Consider the following 8770-nt stretch of genomic DNA (forward strand, 5'->3'; position numbering starts at 1 on the left):
ATGTGCAGTGCTGCTTATGACATGAAACATCCTCTTATATACCCTGGGAATACAACTAAGTTTAAGCATGTCAAATAGGACATAAAATATTATGTAATCAGTTGCATTTTTTCGTGTTCATTGTATTCTTCAGGTAATATGCATTTAGTGGTGCCAGGCATTAAAATGAACAAGAAATTGAAGAAAACAAAGGTGGTCTAATAATTTTTTTCATCACTGTATATATATGGGAGATTAAACTCTTCAAGCATATGGCAAAACATAAGAGAGCCAGCTTTTCAGGAAAAGACTCAGCAGTCCATAAGGGCAACCTGACTTTGAAGACAGCAATGTTCACATTCTGGACAGAGAACAGACAGATGAGTGAAAGAAACAATCTATGTTAAACTGGAATAGTTAAATAAGAAAAATGGAAGGAGGGTCTACGACACCAAATATAAGATCCTTAATATGCAGTCTTGAGATCTACTGCCAGGAATTTTCCTTGCCATTCACACTTTGAGCCATTTGAGTCTTGGGCCATTAAGACACCATTGGCCATGTGAGTTTGAAGTGACAATATACTAGTGTACAGTCATTAGCAAAACTACCTACACTTGTAAAGACTATGTATATCATAACAGTCTTGAGTTTCCAATTACTGCTACAACTCAAAGCACATGCATTTTGGTTATTTTATGGGTTTATTCTAGGTCTTCCAGAAAAATATTCTGACCTTCCCTCTAGCACCATCATGACTGGTTAGTATTTGTGCTTTTAATTAAAGTGTCTGAACTATTCAATGAATTGACATGACATTGGGTATAGATATTCATCTTCCTCTCAGGGTAACCGTCATCAGGTCAAAATGTCAGTTTTTCCAGTGCTTTGCTTTATGCAGCCTGAGATGCAGTTTGTGGTTAGTTCCTACCCTATCTAGCACATTAAACACATGATGGCATTCAGCATAAAGCCCTAAGGTGTGTTTCTAAAGTTTGCAGTCACTTTGTGTAATAAAGGAACATGTTATTTATTCCAAGAACTGTGTTATCTACAGTTGTAAAAAGTTCAGTATTTCAGTTTTCTCACCTTCTATCTAATCAGATGCCACCAAGAAAGAATTTGACACTTTTTCATACTATATTTCAATTTTATGTTTCATAAAGCATCAATGATTACACATTTAAGAAGCAAGCTTGTGCACTACTGTCAGCTCTTATACTGTACCAGTAACTGTGTTAGCAGAATCCAATCTGTTGCCCTATAACATCAAATAGTATGAGTTGAAAAAAAAACTGATTCGCTGTTTTAATGTACATAGTTTTTCTGAACTTGTTTGTCTCCTTGCATCTCAGTGGCAATTATTCAGTGCAATTATACTGGCAAATAATAAAGAGAATGATTACTTGTTATATTAGCAGGTGGTGAATATACAATATCCAGTACATAGCCAAAGTAATCAATTTGCACGAAGTCAACATGCAGTAAGAGCCATTCCATGAAAAATCAGTCAGTACCTCTGAATCAGCAGATTTTTTTAATATAGAATACATTTAGTATATTTGATGAAGCTACGCAAAATTTTACTTTCATACTGTAAATATACAGATCCATGAAATACAGAGATGTGGGTTGAAATTTTGAACTTTTAATTGGCATGACTTTTTCCCTCATTATTGTACCCCATATTACAAATTATTTTGACACAGAAGGAATCGTGGCTAGAAGATGAGTCATGATTGAGTTCAAGACTGGTGTGCCACGGGAATTGACCATGTTGATCCTGAGTCTGATGACCCCAGGGAGCATGATGGGGCACACAGTGTCCCCTGCTCTCAACAATACAGAGCACCAGTTGTTACAAAACAACACTTATGAAAATGTAGGTTAAAATAAGACCTTTTATTTGCTCTAACTTGTTTTGACCAATTACTTACCAGACACGATGATACCGCCCTTTATGTTGTAACCAAAATATCCTTTTTTAAAGATTAACACGAAAAAAATAGCACCTGCACTGTGCCAATCTTTGTTTCTATAGCTCTGTCTAGACATTAAACTGGTACTATTTTGCTATTGAAACTATATATATATATCCCATAATATTAATGTTTAAATTGTGTGTATAGAGAAAAACATGCAGAACAAAAATAAGATTTTGACTTTAGATTGTGACACCTGAAATGGGTTTTTATATTTATAACAGTCCTCAAATGTGTTTTTAGCCCAGAAAATGTCATGTGCCTCTCTTCTGTACTAGTATTAGTATCGACATAAACTTCAGCATAACTTAGTAAACCCTTTGATGCATAACCTGGGTCGAAAGTGACCCAAATCCAATGGAAAATGGGTATCTCCTGATGTGGTCTACGCATCAAAGGGTTAAATATACTGAAGTTATTGTATATATGAAATGAGCTGATTCTGAGAGAATTAAGTGGGAACCTTTTTTATATTTGGTTAATATTATATGGAATGACCCATTATTGTGTTCTGTGGTGATTAGTCAGATAGTCAGAAAAACCATGTTGTAAGATGTGATGAATCTCTACACATTCACCGAGGTCAGACTGACGTCCCCTTCGATCTCCAGGGTGACAATGTTCTGGAGCTGAGTGAAACGATGCTTGTAGCTGTGTGCCTGCATTCCATTGACCACAAGTCGAAAGGAGTGACTCTCACAACAGATGGTCAGCTGAAAGAAATAAAGGTCATTTTGCAATCAGTCAACTGAAGACTGTTGCTATCACTTGATACAAACAAGCAGGCTGTAAGGCACATATTACTTCTGTCTAGAAAGCAGTGCACCACAAAAGTTCTTTGCATACAGTCGTGAACAAAAGTTTCCATATACTTGTAAAGACCATGTATATAATGACAGTCTAGAGTTTAGACTCCTATAACTCTTAATTTTGTATGATAGAATCTTTCAAATAAAGGTGTCTTGTCACAAAAAATGAACATGCATTTCAGTTCTTTCATAGATTTATTATAGATCTTCTAGAACAATGTCAAAATCTGCTGGGTCAAAAATAAACATGCAGCAATGTTAATATTTAGTTAAGCGTCCTTTGACCTTTTTCACCTTAACTGGTACTTTCGTAACTGTCTACAAGCTTCTGGTTGTATCTTTGACCACTCCTCTTCACAAAGTCCACAGGTTCTTGATGGGGTTTAGATCAACTTTGGGGAGGGTAGTCTAAACCTCCTTCAAGCAGCAGTTTGACATTTCAGAAAGTGGGTTCATTCACTTTCAGAGGTTAGATAAAAGGTATCTTTTATAGAGTACCAGTTCCATTGGCAGCAGAACAGCCCCAGACCAGAATCCTACCACCACCATGCTTGATGGCAAGTTTTGGTGTTCTTGGGGTTAAAGGCCTTACCTTCTTTCTTCCAGACATTTTTTTGCTCATTGTGGCCAAATAGTTATCTTTTTTTAATTTTGTTTTAGTTTTTTATTTGTTTCATCTGACCACAGAACTTCCTTCCAGAAGGCCTTTTCTTTGTCCAGGTGATCAGCAGCAAACTCCAGTTGAGCTTTAAGGAGCCACATTAAGATGAAGGGCTTCCTTCTTGCAAGGTAACCTCTCAGCCCATGGTGATGTAAAACACACTTGACTTTGGACACTGACACCAGTGTTCCAGAAACTTCTAATTCATTGAAAACCTGCTTTTTGGCAATTTTTGACTGTCTTTTGGCCATACTGACCATTTGTCTCTCAGTAGCATCCAGTGTTTTCTTCCTGATTCTGGCAGTGACACATGTACCTTGCACTTTGTACTTACAAACAAATGATTATTTGCACAGATAAGTTTGGGATCTACAGCTGCTCTGAAATGGCTCAAAGTGACTTTCCTTTGCAGAGCTCCTTGGACTTGTCCATTGTAGTATTGTGGCAGAGTCTGATGAGTGTATCAAAAGGACCTTATTTAGATGAGCTCAGAGAAGTCAGCAGCTGTAGTCAATTGTAATAACTCATGAGAGGTTGTGTCAAGAAGTGGCCATGCCACTAAAAAAAATAACTAACACAGCTTTCTACATCACCAAAATTGTTGTATGTATACTGCTGTATGTATACTTTTGACCCAGCAGATTTTGTCATTTTTCTAGAAGACCTATAAAAAATTAACTACAGAACCACAATTCTTGATGTTTGTTTGTGACATGGATGCATGTTTTTTTTCCTTTTGTAAAGGACTGTACCTCAACAACCATATACAATTCACCCCAAACTTGATGGCTGTATTGGTGGGGAAGTGTAGTGTCAAGCTAGAAGAAATTTGTAGACTTGATGTATACAAATGATGTGTTAGGAGCCAAGTGCCTATTGTCAGCATCACTCAGCCTTCAACTGGTCAGTGTGTGCAGTCAGGCATACCGTGAAAGGTTGCCCCCGTTGGAAGGGCATCCCTCCACCACGCTCTTCAGAGCCCCACTGATTCCATGTCTTGGTGTTTCGAACCACAGTGCTCTCATTGAAACGTGGATTGTAATGCAGAGCAATGCCAGACTGATGACTGAGATTCACATGGAACCTGGGAGGAAACACACCATGATGCAACAGGAGGGAGCTCTGCATGACTGCTTAAAGACGTTCAACAGTACATACTATGTCATCTGATGATCAGTATGAGGTTACTACATGTTGAGAAGTTGGAAACGCTGCAGTTAAATGTAAGTTCTCAGCTATTAAAATTCAGAAACAAACTTTGGCTCCATGAATAAATGTGCAATGTGGCAACTGCAAAGAGTACAAGCGTACAAAATCAACAGCTGCAAATGGGGCAGAATTATCACATTTCATATGACTTGCTCTGTTCTGTAAAATTGATCTTTTCAGAGTCTATCAAGCCAACTTGATTCCCAAGGAAATCTTGCTCCTTCACTTAAAATGCAATAGTTTTTGCTTTGAGCCTGGCTGCTGAGAAATTGACTAGTATTAGTGCATGAACAAACAAAATAAAAACAGCAATTTAACAAAGTACTTCCTGAAACTATAATGATGAATCACTTTGAAATATCCAGTTATGTTGTACATTTCAAAGATTGACAGTTAATGTGTTTATTTGTTTTTCTACAATGCATTAAATGCTAATGATGTGTACATTCACACAATGAAGAACTCTGCAAATCAATCGTAAACCTAGACAGCGCCCAGTAGTAGCAGGGAAATCCTGCCATGATTCTCACCCAGTCTTGTGACCAGTTGATCAATTCTGAGGACTTACCAAATATTTTCATGTAACAAAGATGGATTAGTTATTAATAGTCATAACCGCAACCCGAACTTCAAACTTGAATATTTTCAATTTTGTAGTAGTACGTAAATAATTAGACGACGACTCTTAAATGGGTCTAACAGCAAGTATGTAGGAGTACAGTTCTAGGGTAGGTGTAAAGGTTATTGGTGGTCTGGACAGTAGACATAGCTACACATGTGAAATATGGCTTAGGTTTTTGTTGTGTGTTTTGCTGTCCTTGGTCTGCAATAATGTTTGTCGGTGGTGCATGTCAAAGTAGCATCCACGTGACCCAAGGTTTCCCAGCAGAACATCATATTGTGACAAGACAGTCAACGTTACTCATTTCTCCTGTCCATGGTTTTAATGTTGTGACTGCTTGTGCATACTCCACGTAATAAACAAGTGTATGCATGTCACTGATGGTTTGGTCCTTGCTTGTGAATTCATTATTTTCTAACCCCTCTGCAAATTGTTGTCAATCTTGAGGTGTAAGCTCATGTTCTTTAATTTCTGTAATGCTGGTTTTAAAGTGAAACTGATAATTAGGGCAGACCTTGTGGCACTGGGATGTACAGTTCCTTGGACTGTAATGGTCTTGCCAGGCCTGAGTCCACCACTGATGAAGGTTCTGTATGGAACGGCCTGTACAGGGATGGAATAGAAAACGTAATTCAATAAATACATTGAAAAACCATTCCTGTTGCATTTACAGACCAAACACCATAAACTGCTGATTTGCTGTCACTCCATTCAGTGAAACAGTTTACCTTTGAAAGAACTAATCAAATATCCTTGTTGTGACATCACCACAAGGGCTAACTGGAGTCTGTTCCAGCAAACATACGGCAAAAAACAGAGACCGAGTGAAAACCCACACAGGCACAGGGGAGAACAAGCAAATTTTACACAGAAAGGCCTCAGGCAATTCTAGTTCTAGTTCTAGCAATAGTGCTAACCACCACACCACTGTGACACCGTAGTATTGAAAGCTAACATCTTGTACTTCTTTCAGCTGTATTTGACTGTTTATCTGTGTTTCCAATTTATTTCTTTAGCTTGAGAGGGACAGCTCTGCTCATCTGATTTATATGCAGTAGCTGCATGCTTATTTACGTGAAAAATAATTAGCAATATTAAGATAAGATAAGATAAGATAAGATAAGATAAGATAAGATAAGATAAGATAAGATAAGATAAGATAAGATAAGATAGTCCTTTATTTCTCCCCACGCCAGGGGAAATTAACATTGTTACAGCAGCTTATGTAGCAATTAACATAGTAGTAGTAATAAAATAATAATAAAATAGTAGTAATAATATTTACAATATGTACAGGGATGAGAAATGAGAATGAAATAGTACAGTATTGACACACGGTAAACACTACAATATAAAGTGGCTTGAAAAAATAAGTTTAAAAGTGCAAAGATGTAGCAGTGCAAGAATTGCTGTGCAAATTTTATGGTTTGGGGTGATATTAGTCCAGTATATGCTAGCATTAGCCACTGATGCTGATGTTGTAAAGTCTTATGGCAGATGGGATGAATGACCTGCGATAGCACTCCTTCTTGCAGGGTGGGTGTCTAAGTCTGCTGCTGAAGGAGATTAACAGGCTATCCTGTCATAATTAAAACTATTGGAGACTGTATACAAACTGAAATTAGTGTCTGATAATATTTTATTAAACTGATGTGTTTCTGTAACTTCTTGCACTGACTGAAGGCTACTGGAAGCTTTCTGTCTTGGCTGCTTACGGCTCACATCCAGTTTTTAGGTGAAGCGTACTTCATATTATGAAGAACCAAGTGTAACAATACAAATTCTGTAATTACTGCGTCACGTCCCATCCCACAACATCCCCACTCTCTGTCGGCAGGCTTTCTAACTGCACGTTCCACCTGAATCTTATGCTTTAATGTTCTGTGCACCTGCTCCTGTGTTATTCAAGAGTGCCGTAATGCCACACTGTACAACAATTTTGAGCAGGTTACTCGTACATAGTATCGTCATGTTGCAGAAGTGATTAAACATGTTATATTCAAAACAACATATGGCAGATTTTTGCATATTTGGGGACACTTTTCTCCAATAATGGATAAAGGAATTGAGGGACTTGTTCACAGCTACAAAAAATGTAACCACCTGTATGTGGTGGAGACAAAGAAACAAAAAGTTTGAAAACCAAAATAAAGTAGCTACAGTTTAACATATTGATCTATCTTTTGCTTTTGTAAAAACTTCTGTGAACTGACTCTGTAAGTCAAACAATAAGGTTATGGCTGTGTAAAGTATGTGTAGAACTGTTACTTCATCCTGTTTGATACTCACAGGCATTGCAGGAGGAAATCCGGGCTGCGGAGGGAATCCAGGATGCGGAGGGAATGCAGGATGCGGAGGGAATCCAGGATGCGGAGGGAATCCAGGCTGTGAGGGAAATGCTGGATAAGAAGGGAAGGCACCCTGGGAGGGATAGACTATATATGAGCAGGGAATTAAACACACACAAAAATATCTTTCTGTCTGCTCATTTACTATACAGGTTGACTCATTTTTAAGACTCCATAATTTTTGTAACTTGACTACTGATACACAGTACATGAAACACAACAAATTCCACACTGTTTTTTTTCTTACAGTTATTTTAGTCACGACCATCAATGTAATGAACTAATGTAAGTATGGAATTTGCTGTGTTATGATGCTTCCTTACCACAGGGTTCTGGAAGGCAATGGAGGAAATTTCAACTTTCCCGGCTACTGAGATGGTGTCCACCTGCTGAAATGGGAGGCGATGTCTGTACTCCATAAAGTGGATGCCATTGACGTTCAGCTGGAAAAAGCAAAAACAGAATTGTAATTGCATCTCTTTTTTCTGAGGACAGAAAAATATTTTTGCAGATAAATAAAATCTTTTGGAAGAATTGTTACCTAAAAAGAATTTTAAAAATAAAATGTATGTTTATCTGAAAAACCTTCCTAGTATAAACTGTCAAGCATTTACTGTTTTATAGAGAGGAATCCTTTACCCTCTGAAAGAATGTGTAAGGCTGAGACAGAGACATAGACAGCCTATGTGGTGTCTCTAAAGACACTGTTTAGTATACTAGCTAACGATGCACTACAAACCTTCAAACCTCTGCTGTATAAAAGATTTTGTTTTCCTTCTTGCTTTTCTTATTCCACTCAGCTCCTTCATCTGTATCTGAGTCCATCAATAGATTCTGAATTAAACTTAGAGAAAAACTTGGACAAGTTTTGACTTAATGCTCTGTTTAACAGAAATTGCCACAAATGTTTCAGATTTTACTCTCGTGCAGGCAAAAGATTAAAGAAACAACCCTCAAAATGAACTGTTGCTCCCTTAAAAGCGACACATCAAATAATCCCTTAATAAATAAAATTTTAAATGCAGTGCAATAAAATCTGCTCAAATTAAAATTCTAGATGTGTCATTTTCAGATTGTCAGAGAAGTTGGCCTTACAGACCTGGTAGGAATCCCGGGAGACAGTGATGAGCAAGCTGAAGGGAGATCCAGCAGGAAATGGA

Source organism: Amphiprion ocellaris, chromosome 7 (genome assembly GCF_022539595.1).
Source record: "Amphiprion ocellaris isolate individual 3 ecotype Okinawa chromosome 7, ASM2253959v1, whole genome shotgun sequence".
Taxonomy (NCBI): domain Eukaryota; kingdom Metazoa; phylum Chordata; class Actinopteri; family Pomacentridae; genus Amphiprion; species Amphiprion ocellaris.